This window comes from Myotis nattereri (genome assembly GCF_964212035.1).
Source record: "Myotis nattereri genome assembly, chromosome: 5".
NCBI lineage: Eukaryota > Metazoa > Chordata > Mammalia > Chiroptera > Vespertilionidae > Myotis > Myotis nattereri.
Genome location: NC_138080.1, coordinates 5,410,643 through 5,423,185, shown reverse-complemented (window position 1 = coordinate 5,423,185; position 12,543 = coordinate 5,410,643). Strand labels below are relative to the sequence as shown.

Below are 12,543 nucleotides of genomic sequence, written 5' to 3'. Positions count from 1 at the left end.
GCAGCCATCTGCAGATCTCTCTATAGCTCCTGCTGGGTGGCCCCAGGCAGTGGCTGACTTTGCACCTCCCTGGAGGCCTTAGAGCCAGTGTACCTCATGGATAGCTTCATACCAAACCAGATTATAACTCTACACATCCACAAGCAACACACTCAAGGGGCAGACTCAGTGAGCACCAAAGTCACATTGAAGCAATTCCTGCTCCATAGGGATGTCTCCTGCACAGCAGCTCCTCCACTGTAGCTGTAGCTGGTCCTCACGGCCAATTGGCCTGGAGCTAAATTCCTTCCAGTGACACCAACACCAATCAAGGCTCAACAACAACAAGACTGGACACAGCCCACACAGGGGCACATCTAGAATGCCCAGCCAAGGTGAGTGGGGAGACTGTGCCACTGTGCCCTACAGGACATCTAATATACAAGGCCACTCTACCAATTCCAGGAGACATAATAGCTCTACCAACAACATAGAAACAAACACAGGGAAGCAGCCAAAATTCAGAGACAAAGAAACATGTTACAAATGAAAGAAATGGGAGCAAGCAAACACTTGGACACAGAGTTCAAAACAATGATTATAAGGTTACTCAAAAGTCTTAATGAGAGCTTCAAGGGAATTAATGAGAGCATCAAGGGACTTAGTGAGACTTTCAAGGATCTAAGTGAGAATGTCAAAGACATGAAAAAGGACCAGTCAGAAATTAAGCATATACTAACTGAAATAAAGAAGAATTTACAGGACTCAACAGGAGATAGAGGATTCTGAGAATCAAATCAATGATTTGAAATATGAGGAAGCAAAACGACGACAACAACAATGAAAACACAATCAGAACAGCAAACAGAAAAAAAATACGAAGATAGTGTAAGGAGCCTCTGGGACAACTTCAACCATACCAACATTCACATTATGGGGGTGCCAGAAAAAGAAGAAAGAGAGCAAGATATTGAAAACCTATTTGAAGAAATAATGACAGAAAACTTCCCCTACCTGGTGAAAGAAATAGACTTATAAATCCAGGAAGAGCAGAGTTCCAAACAAGAGGAACCCAAAGAGGCCCACACCAAGACACATCATAGTTAAAAAGCCAAGGGTTAAAGACAAAGAGAGAATCTTAAAAGCAGCAAGAGAAAAGCAGTTAGTTATGTACAAGGGAGCACCCATATGACTGTCAGCTGATTTCTCAACTGAAACTTCTCAGGCCAGAATGGAGTGGCAAGAAATATTCAAGGTGATGAATAGCAAGGACCTACAACCAAGATTACTCTACCCAGCAAAGCTATCATTTAGAATTGAAGGTGAGATAAAGAGCTTCATAGACAAGATTAAGCTAAAGGAGTTCATCACCACCAAACCAGTATTACATGAAATGTTGAAGGGTATTATTTAAGAATAGGAAGGAGGAGGAGGAGGAGGAAGAAGAGGAGGAGGAGGAGGAGGAGGGATAAAAGTATGAACAGAGAATGGAAGTCACTTCTGAGGATCTGCACGTCAGCAGCTGAGGAGGCTGCGCTGCGATGAGTCACTTAAATGCCCTGGAGCGTCAGTGGGCCCTCTGTGGGCGGGTGGGCGAGCGGGCTGTGTGGAGTGGGCCCTGGCCCTCACGGTCCTGGTCTGGCGCTGGCATGGAGGCAGTTGTGGGCTCTGCCCCGAGGAGTTCACGGCCAGACACAGGTGAGCTCCTGGAGGACAGGGAGAGCAGCTGCGAGACCCAGGTCTACACTGTGCAGGGGAGGCCTCCCAGAGAGGAGGGTCGTGTCTCGATGGCGCTCCTGTGAGTGTGGTGGGGCCTGCGGATCCGACTCAGGTGTTCACTGCCCAAAACAGTCCACGGGACTCACAGGCACAAACGGAAAGGTCCCAGAATATGAGGAAGACCACCAGGGCTTGTGCCACCTGGTAACCAGCCACCGCGGGGAGCTGCGTGAAGGCAGCCCTGATGTCCCCACCCCCACAGGCCCTCGCAGCACCCACAGTGAAGGAAAGGCTCCGCTGGGGCCAGAGACGGAGAAAATACTTTTTTTTTTTTTCTTATCCAGGTTCAAACTCCCCGAATTTGTGAGACGGGGCAAAGAACAGAACCCCAACCAGAACCCAGACCCCCAAGCCCTGGCTTTGACACTGCACGAAGTCCTGGGACAGGGCAGGCCCTTCCTGGGACTCCCCCCGACAGCGCCTGCCTCCTTCCCTCTGGGCTTGGAGGGTTCAGACCTCGGAATCTGACCTCCTTCCTCAGCCCAGTGATAGGACTGAGGAGTAAGGTCTTGTCACAGGTGGCAGCTGGAATCCCGTCTGTGCAGGACAGGCCAGGGCTCCCTGACCACGGCCCTGACCTCCACACTTGCTGGCTGGAGGAGTTTGGAATCCACGGGCCTCAGCTCCTGTGGTGCGGGCACACTGGCCCTTATCAGAGACGCTCAGGACAAAGGCCACACGCCTGGCCAGAGCCATCCCCCAGGCACCACAGCATGGCTCTGCACTCCGTAGGCTGCAAGCAATAAACACCCTGAGCTGGACACCCAGCTGTTTGAAGAGGGGCGGCCACAGCACCCCTTTAGTAGCCAGGCTGAATTCCAGGAGCACCTGGGCTTCATTATTACCTGACAACCAGCAACTGCAGGGAGAGCAGTGACAATGCAACCTCCTTGTCTTTTAACCCGAGAATGAAGCAGGTTTGCTAATGTCAACAGGCACTGGAAAGCCGAAGGCAAGCGGATCACAGCCCTGGGCACAAAGCCAGGCGGGAGAGGACCCTCCCCCACACCTGTTCAAGGTCCCAAAGCTTCACCCTGGCCCGGGCCAGCTCCTCAGCCCCCCAGAGAGCTGCAGCGTGGTCCATGTGGTCCGTACCATGAGGCCAGGCTGTTTGTGAAGGAAGCCAGCACAACCCTTTCTCCTATCCCCAGGCCTGCAGGACAAGGAGGAACAGCCTGGCAGGAGGCAGACCTGCTATGCCCTGAGGACTGCTTTTCACAAGGTCCAACTGGGTTACTGGAGACAAGGTCTCCGATATGAAGGTGTGATTTCCCGTGAGTGCATGTCACCATTTCACTCAGGCACAGCCCATCCAGTCCCTGTCCCAGGAGGGCCTCCGCCCTTTGGGCAGACAGATGGGAAGAGAGGAGGCACCGGGCTAGGCCTCTGGGAGAGGGATCCCACTGGACACACCTCAGGGACCTGAGCCAGTCAACAGCCCCTCCCCAGAGCTCAGATCTGATGGGCGGGAATTCTAGGCCGCCCCTCCCATCAGTTAGGATACCCGGAAGCACCCCCAAGGACTCAGGGCACGGAAGCAGTTTTGGTCCAATGTGGAGCCAGGAACCCCAGCCTCCATCAGAGCACCGTGGGGGCAGTGGTCCCGGGCACAGCTAGCCTGGTGCCTCAGGGGACAGGTGTGAAGTTCCAGGTGGGGGCGGATGCCGGAAGCCGGTCCATCCTTGCTGCTTGACACAGTTGCTGCAGGGAAGAAACATCTGCACAGCATATGTTTCAAGGGACCTGGCATATATGGCAGACTGATCTTATTATCTTTGTTCCCCTTCTTGGCGCTATGTGTTTTAACCAAGGTCACCTCTCGGAGAAAGGTTGTTTTCCCAGGTAGGGATTTTTCCCTGAAGTTAGGGAGGGAATAAAACCCCTTAAGCTACATAATCTTTACTCCCTGGAATGGAGATTAGAAAAGCCCTAACCTTTGGAATAGAAATTGATAGGATTAAAATCAACTGGTATAAATACAGATGTAACAAGACAATAAAAGGCAGAATTTGGCTGGAGATCCTGGCTAGAGATCCTGGCTAGGCTGCTGATCAACTGAACGCTGTCTCCATGTCATTCCTTCTTCGCCAACTCTTTCCACACCTTTGGGAACCCCTGGACCTGCTGGGGTTTGACCCCAACAATTGGCACCCAAACAGGGACCCTTAGGTACTCAAGCAGCATCTGGAGTTTCGGCAGCAGAGAAAGGATGGAGACAATTTTGGAGCAGCAGTGGCGCTATCATGAGGAGAAGGAACGGCTCATAGACGTCATGGCCAAAGAGATGCTCACTAAGAAGTCCACGCTCTGGGACCAGATCAATTCCGACCACTGCACACAGGCCATGCAAGACAGGTATATGGAAGTCAGTGGGAACCTGAGGGATTTGTATGATGATAAGGATGGGTTATGCAAAGAGGAGCTTAATGCCATTTCAGGACCCAATGAATTTGCTGAATTCTATAATAGACTCAAGCAAATAAAAGAATTCCACCGGAAGCGCCCAAATGAGATCTGCGTGCCAATGTCAGTGGAATTTGAGGAGCTTCTGAAGGCTCGAGAGAATCCAAGTGAAGAAGCACAAAATTTGGTGGAGTTCACAGATGAAGAGGGATACGGGTGTTATCTGGATCTCCATGGCTGTTACCTCAAATACATTAACCTGAAGGCCTCTGAGAAGCTGGATTATATCACATGCCTGTCTATCTTTGACCAATTGTTTGACATTCCTAAAGAAAGGAAGAATGCAGAGGACAAGAGATACTTGGAGATGCTGCTTGAGTACCTTCAGGATTACACAGGTAGAGTGAAGTCCCTCCAAGATCAGAATGAACTTTTGGGGAAGATTCAAAATGACTTTGAGAAGAAGTGGGAGAATGGTACCTTTCCCGGATGGCCGAAAGAGACACGCAGTGCCCTGACACATGCTGGAGCCCATCTTGGCCTCTCTGCTTTCTCCTCCTGGGAGGAGTTGTCCTCCCTGGGTCTGGACAGATTGAAATCTGCACTCTTAGCTTTAGGCCTGAAGTGTGGCGGGACCCGAGAGGAGCGAGCCCAGAGGCTATTCAGCACCAAAGGGAAGTCCTTGGAGGCGCTGGACACCTTCCTGTTCGCCAAAAACCCCAAGTCAAAGGGCACCAAGTGAGACACTGAGCGGAGCAAAGACATTGCTTTCCTCGAAGCCCAGATCTACGATATGTGGAGATTCTTGGGGAACAGCGACATGTCACTCATGAAAATGCCCAACGCAAGCAGGCAAGGACAGGAGAAGAGCGAGAAGAAGAGGAAGAGCAGATCAGTGAGAGTGAAAGTGAAGATGAAGAGAACAAGATCATTTACAACCCCAAACACCTGCCCCTGGGCTGGGACGGCAAACCCATTCCCTGCTGGTTCTACAAACTCCACGGCCTGAACATCAACTACAACTGTGAGGTCTGTGGAAACTACGCCTGCCGGGGCCCCAAGGCCTTCCAGCGGCACTGTGCTGAATGGCGTCATGCTCATGGCATGAGGTGTCTGGGCATCCCGAACACAGCCCACTCGCCAAGGTGGCGCAGACTGAAGATGCTGTCTCGTGTGGGCCAAGCTGAAGCTGCAGAAGGCATCGGCACGATGGCAGCCTGACACTGAGGAAGAGTATGAAGACTCCAGTGGGAACGCTGTGAGTAAGAAGACATATGAGGATGTGAAGAGACAAGGACTGCTCTAGTGTTCAGGAGCGTGTCTCAGCTTTGGGCTTGCCCAGGCTTCCCTGAGGTCTGCTTTTTCTATGTCTCCCGACCACATGCTCCCAAAGACTCTCTGCTGCTTGGTCTTACGGTCTAGCATGCATCTTGTAGAGACAAGGCATGCGGCAGATTGTAGGGTTGAGATGTGTTTTATCTTTGTTTTATATAAAAAAACATTGTCAGAAAATCAAACCAGCCCTTGTTCTGAAAAAAAAGAGAAAAGTATGAACAATAAAATGGCAATAAATACGTATCTACCAACCATTGAATCTAAAAATCAAAATAAACAAACAAGAAATCTAATAAACAAAATAAACTGATGAATAACATAGGACCAGAGGCATGGAAACATGGAATTAGACTGATGAATCTCAGAGGGAAGAGGGGTGGGGAGCGGGAAGAGATTAATCAAAGATCATATACGCATTACCGATGGACACAGACAATAGGGTGGTGAAGGCCTCAGGTTGGGGAAGGAACTGGGTGAAGGAGGAAAATGGGGAGGGGGAAAGGGGACATCTGTAATACTCTCAACAATAAGCATTTTAAAAATAAAATAAAAATGAAAGATAGTGATAAAGCTGTCTTGATATTTATAACAAACCGCTTTTAACCAAACCTGATTTGTGTTAAGGAGGTGACTTCTGGATGCACCTAACGATAGGGACTGGTTGCCAAGTGACTAAGGGGTAGAAACTTTCAGTGCCAGCCTCCTGACCTCCAGGGAAGAGGGGTTGGAGGTTGAGCCAATCACCAATGGCTTTAATGATTTAATCAATCATGTCTATGTAACGAAGCCTTTGTAAAAACCCAGAAGGACGGAGTTCAGAGAGCCCTGGGTTGGTGGATATGTGGAGGTGCCGGGAGAGTGGCGCACCTGGGGGAGGGCATGGGAGCTCTGCACCCCTTCCCATGCCTTGTCCAATGCACCCCTTCACCTGTATCCTTTATAAGATCCTTTGCAATCAACTGGTCACGTAAGTCCATGTTTCCCTGAGTTTTGCGAACTCTAGCAAATTAACAGGATAGAGGGGAGTGTGGGAGCCTCTGATTTATAGCCAGTTGGCCAGAAGCACAGGTGACAACCTGGACTTTCTATCCGAGTCCCAAGAGGGTGGAGAACAGTCTTGTGGGAGCCCTTCACCTCATGGCCAGACAGCATACTTTGTATTAGTGTGATGTTGTTGTGATTGTTGAGTTGTATGACCCCAGATATGATCTGCCTTGCGGAATATTCCATGTGCACTTGAGAAGGATGTTGGTTCTGCTGTTGGGTGGAGTGTTGCATACATGTCCGTGAGTCCCGCTGGTCGGTGGTGGTGCTCAGTTCTCCCGTGTCCTTGCTGACTTCCGTGGATGAGTCCTGAGGGTTCATGGGAGGCGTGTCTAAGGCTCTCCCTGCAGTTGTGGATTTGGCTACTTTGCCTGTCGGTTCTGTCTGTTTTGCATCATGTATTTTGGCGCTCTGTTGGAGGTGCATCCACACTTAGGATTGTTGTGTCCTCGCCATAAATGACCTTTTATCAGGATGTAATGTCTCGCTTCCATCTTCGGTGATTTCCTGAGGTTCACTCTGACTGCTATTAATCCTGCCTCTCCAGGTTTCTTTTGATTAGTATTTTCATGCTACATCCTTGTCTGTTCTTTTTCTCCGAACCTATCTACGTCATTATAATGGAAATGAATATTTTTAGGCAACATAAACTTGGATCATTTAAAAAAATACATTCCAACAATTTCTGTCTTTTAATTGGTGAGTTTAGACTATTTCCAGTTATTGAATTAACTGATGTGTTTGGATGAAGGTTGATATTTTATTATTTTTTCAAAATAGACTTTATCTTCTAGAAGATTTCAGGTTCACAGCAACCACTTTATTTTTTATTGCCTGTTTTAAATTCTTCTGTTCCCCCTTTCTGCCTTCTTTTTAATCATTTGAACATTTGTTAGCATTCTTTTTCAATTTATCTAGTTGGTTTTTGACTATATATCTTTGTATAGTTCTTTTCAAGATTGCAGTAGGAATTACAATGTACCTAACTAACCTCAGAGTCTATTTAGATCATGTCACCCCTTCCAGTGGAATATAAAAAATCTAACCCCCACGGACAGCTTTAACCTTTCATTGATGTTGTCAGCGTCTGTGTCTTACATTTATGTTCACTGAAAAGACCGTTTGGCAATGTTATCATCTTTGGCTTCAAACACCAAAAGGGGAACAGTCTGTTATTTTATACAGACGTCGATTCTTTCTGTCTCTCTTCACTCTTGGTGAGTGTCCTTCTGGTGTCTTTCCCTTCTACCAGGGAACTTCTGTTAGCGATGCAGCAGAGCAGGTCTGTTGGCAATAAATTCTTCACCCGAGCATCGCTTACAGCATCTTGGTTCCTAAAGGATATTTTCTGCGTATATAGAACTGTGGGTCGACAGTTCTTTTCTTTCAGCACTTTAAATGTTACTCCACTTACTTCTGACTTCTATGGTTTCCACTGTAGAACCCACTGTAATTTGAATCCTTCCTTCCTTATAAGGAAAGCATAACTTTACTTGATTTTTTTTTTCTTTAGTCTTTCGTGTTCAGTACTTTGATGATGATGATGATGTGCCTGGGCATGGATTCCTTTTTGTTCTGTTCTGTTTGGGACTCGCGCTGTCTTAGGGTTCTTGAATATGTGGGTCTATGTCTTGGATTAACTTGGGAAGTTTTCAGCCACCATTTCTTCGAATACTTTTCTGCCCTGCACTCTTTCTCCTGTCCTCTGGGACCCTAGTGGCATGAATGTTAGACCTTTTGCCATTATCCCACAGATGTTTGCGGCTCAGTTCATTTTTCATTTTTCCCCATAGTTAGACGGAATACTTTCTATAGAACCATCTTCAGTGTCACTGGTCATCTTCGCTGTCCTCTCCATTCTGCCGCTGAGCCCATCCGGTCAGTTTCTAGATTTTGGTGATGGCACTTTTCGGTTCTAAGATTTCCCATTTGGTCCTTCATGCCTCTTACTTCTTTGCTGAGACTTCCTATCTGTCCATTTGCTTTAAGAACATTTACCTTCACTTGCTGGTGCATTTTTATAATAGTTGCTTTAAAGTCTGCGTCAGATCATTTGAACACCTGCTCCATGTTAGTGCTGGCATCTGTTCGTTACCTTTTCCCACAAGAGTTGACTTTCCTAGTTCTTTACATGTCAGATAATTTTGGATGGTGCTCTGGGCATTTGGGATGCTATGCTGTGGAGTTCTGGGTCTTATTTAAATCCCATGGAAAACATCTATGTTTTTGTTTTAGCAGACAGCTGACCTGAGTCGGCTTGGGCCGAATGTGCTGACGAGGCTCCTGGCGGTTGCAGTTTTCATGTTAGTTCTGTGTTTTAAAGCCACTCACTTGGCATTCAAACGCGTGTGCCAACTCCTGGACAACCCGAGGCCTGGACCGTGGTCTGCTTAGGAATTCAGTTATCATGGCCCCTGTTGCTGTTTAGGGTCAGACCCACACTCATGCAGCCTGGGAATGAGTCCTGGAGCCATAACGACGTTATTGGGTTGCTTTCCTGAGCTCCCCCTTTCTACAACCTCCAGGGCATTTCCCGGGCTCCTGGGCTCCTATTGTTGGTCTTCCAGCCAGAAACAGGGCTTTACTTACCCCGTTCTGCTGTGCGCTTCCCATGACCGTGCCGCGTCCAGGGCCACGTGGAGGACAGACAGAAAGAAGGACAGCGAGGCCGCCTGCGCGCTGTGGGCAGCTCCCCTGCCAGGGCTGTAGGCACGTGCGGGCTTGTGGGCTGGGGTGTGAAAGGGCAGAGGGAAGAGATTTTAAAATGGCTCAGTGGTTGAATGCTGACCTATGAACCAGGAGGTCACGGTTCGATTCCTGGTCAGGGCACATGCCCAGGGTTGTGGGCTTGATCCCCACTGGTGTGTGTGTGTGTGTGTGTGTGTGTGTGTGTGTGCAGGAGGCAGCTGATCAATGATTCTCTTATCATTGATGTTTCTATCTCTCTCTCCCTCTCCCTTCCTTTCTGAAATCAATAAAAATATATTTCTTAAAAAAGTGGATTTTCCTACTCTGTCTGAGCAGAAAGACCCATTCTTGCTCCTTAAGCCAGAACTTTCTCTGCGGGTGCTGATGTCCCTCCTGGGTGTCAGGCTGCCCTGGGTCAGGCCGAGCCCCTCGGAGCAGGAGGAAACGGGAGGAAACGGGCGCCCTGCTCCGTGCACTCGGCAGATGTGAAGCTGCAGTCGGTGGGCGAGGCAGTCGGTGGGCGAGGCAGTCGGTGGGCGAGGCAGAGCAGTGCACGTGTCTGTCATCCTGGAACCGGGATGCGGCACTTATGCTTTAACTTTATTCTTGTTAAAAATCAGTGTTTAGCCGAAACTGGTTTGGCTCAGTGGATAGAGCGTCGGCCTGTGGACTGAAAGGTCCCAGGTTCGATTCCGGTCAAGGGCATGTACCTGGGTTGCAGGCACATCCCCAGTAGGAGGTGTGCAGGAGGCAGCTGATCGATGTTTCTAACTCTCTATCTCTCTCCCTTCCTCTCTGTAAAAAAATCAATAAAATATATTTAAAAAAAATCAGTGTTTGTTTCATTGCATTAACTTTTATGATCGCTTTCAGATTATGAGGCATGATTTAGGTGGGAATGTAAACTGTCATTAAATATATGTTTATTTAAATGAATACATTGATTTTCCTGAAAACAGCAAGCGAGACTGCACCAGACCTGTCTGCCCGCTCGCTGAGCCCCAGCCTCGCTGCGCCCTCCCTTTCGAACCCCTTTCTCCACCCGAAGGCCCAGATGCCTTCCCCTGGGGGGGAAGACGCCTCAGAGACGCAGGCGGCCCCCAGGGCTGGGCAGAGGGTCCTCTGGGCAGCGGAGTGTTGGGGTGTAGACCGAGAGGCGAGGGCGGAGTGCGTGGGCAGACGGGAGCGGCGAGTGTGTTTTGTGGGTCTCCCTCCCCCCCAGCTTCAGCCCCTCCCGCTCCTGCACTGTAACGGTTTGGAGAGGCTGTGAGTGAGCCCCCAGCGCAGCACTGGGTCTTGGTGAGCACCATCGGCTTGTCCCACGTCAGGCCTGGCCCCTCCCAACTGGGCTCCAAGCCCAGCTCTCTGACCCGGGCCAGACCTTCCTGTGCGCGCTCCCTGCGCTCATTGCTGCCTCCCGGCTCTGTTCCTGCTGTCCTCCCCCAGGGCACGGCTCCCTCCGGCTCCGTGCCTGCTGTCCTCCCCCAGGGCACGGCTCCCTCCGGCTCCGTGCCTGCTGTCCTCCCCCAGGGCGCGGCTCCCTCCGGCTCTGTTCCTGCTGTCCTCCCCCAGGGCGCGGCTCCCTCCGGCTCTGTGCCTGCTGTCCTCCCCCAGGGCGCGGCTCCCTCCGGCTCTGTGCCTGCTGTCCTCCCACAGGGCGCGGCTCCCTCCGGCTCCGTGCCTGCTGTCCTCCCCCAGGGCGCGGCTCCCTCCGGCTCCGTGCCTGCTGTCCTCCCCCAGGGCACGGCTCCCTCCGGCTCTGTGCCTGCTGTCCTCCCCCAGGGCGCGGCTCCCTCCGGCTCTGTGCCTGCTGTCCTCCCACAGGCTTCCTCCTGCCTCGCCTCCCTGCTCCCTCTCAGCCTCCATCACAGGCCTTCCCTGCCCGCTGGGCAGTGGCACTGGCTGCCCAGCCGCTGCCCGCCCTGGACCCGGCTTTGTGTCCCTGAGGCTTAGACCTGAGTCGGTAGCTATCGTGCGTCTTGTTTACCTGCTAGTCTCCCGTGCTCCCCACGGGACCCGAGCCGCCTGGGGCACAGCTCTGTCCATCCTGCTCATGGCTGCACCGCCAGCACCCAGAACAGGGCTGTCAGCACTTGCTGGATCAGGGAGTGAGTGAGTGAGTGAGTGAGTGAATAAGTGAATGAGTGGACAGGGAGGTGAGTGGGTGCAGCAGCGGGCGGAGGAGGGTGGAGAAAGTGGTGCCTCGCTGCGGCCACAGCTGGCAGTGGTGACCAGGCTGCCCACAGGCGGCCTGCCCGGCGGCAGCTGCTGGGGAGGAGCGTGGCCTGTGTGAGGGTACGAGCCTCGTATTTACCACGGGAATGACTGTCGGACTCTGTGAGAAGCACAGTTGCTCTGAGGCAGGAGCAGGAGGACGAGGATGGAAGCACCAACTGCTCCTGGCAGCGGGGCTCTAACTGCCCGGCCCAAGCTCAGAGGCACAGCCCCGCCCCCTCCAGGCCGGGCGCTCAGCCCGCGGGCCCATCCCCATCGCCCTGGCCAGGATCCCCCTCTGTGATGCCCCAGATTCCTCCCCCGTCATATCAGTGACGGCTCCTGTGGCCCCAGCCCTCACCGCACCCCACACAGGGGCCACCTGGGCCTCCCCGCCTGGCCACCAGCCAGCTTCACCGGCACCGGCTCCCCTGTCCTCCGGGCCGTCCTCCCAGCGGGTGGCAGCTGTGGGATCTGCTCCCCGGGGCAGGGCTCCTGCTCTGGGATCCACCTCCCTCCTGCAGGTGGAGTCAGGACGCCCGCACGGTGGCCCCCACCAGCGAGGGCCTGGAGCGAAGGGCTCTCCTAAGCAGCATGAGCTACTGCAAATGGGGGCCCGTGAGTCCTGGAGAGCTGGGGACAGCCGGGGTCAGAAGGCCACAGCCCCGGTTCCAGGGCCGGGGCCACACGGGGAGACACAGGCCGTGGCCCCAGTTCCAGGCCCCCGTGACCCTCCCCCAGCCAGGAGTAGGACTCCTGACCCCCTGACCCAGCGTTCTCAACCTGTGGGTCATGACCCCTTTGGGGGTTGAACGACCCTTTCACAGGGGTCGCCTAAGACCATCGGGAAACACATATATAATTACATATTGTCTTTGTGATTCATCACTGTGCTTTAATTATGTTCAATTTGTAACAATGAAAATACATCCTGCATATCAGATATTTACATTACGATTCATAACAGTAGCAACATTACAGTTATGAAGTAGCCACGAAAATAATTTTATGGTTGGGTGTCATCACAGCATGAGGAGCTGCCTGAAAGGGCTGCAGCGTTAGGAAGGTGGAGAACCACTGGTCTAACCTCTTCAGGGAGGG

The 12,543-nt window shown here is 51.6% G+C and overlaps 1 pseudogene across 1 annotated transcript; it reads left to right on the top strand.

Annotated features, from left to right (window-relative positions):
• The first annotated feature begins 3,967 nt into the window (after positions 1 to 3,967).
• LOC308520739 (splicing factor 3A subunit 3-like) lies at positions 3,968 to 5,467 on the top strand (annotated as a pseudogene). Its single transcript has one exon. The product of its transcript is annotated as a splicing factor 3A subunit 3-like (transcript).
• The last annotated feature ends 7,076 nt before the right edge of the window (positions 5,468 to 12,543 follow it).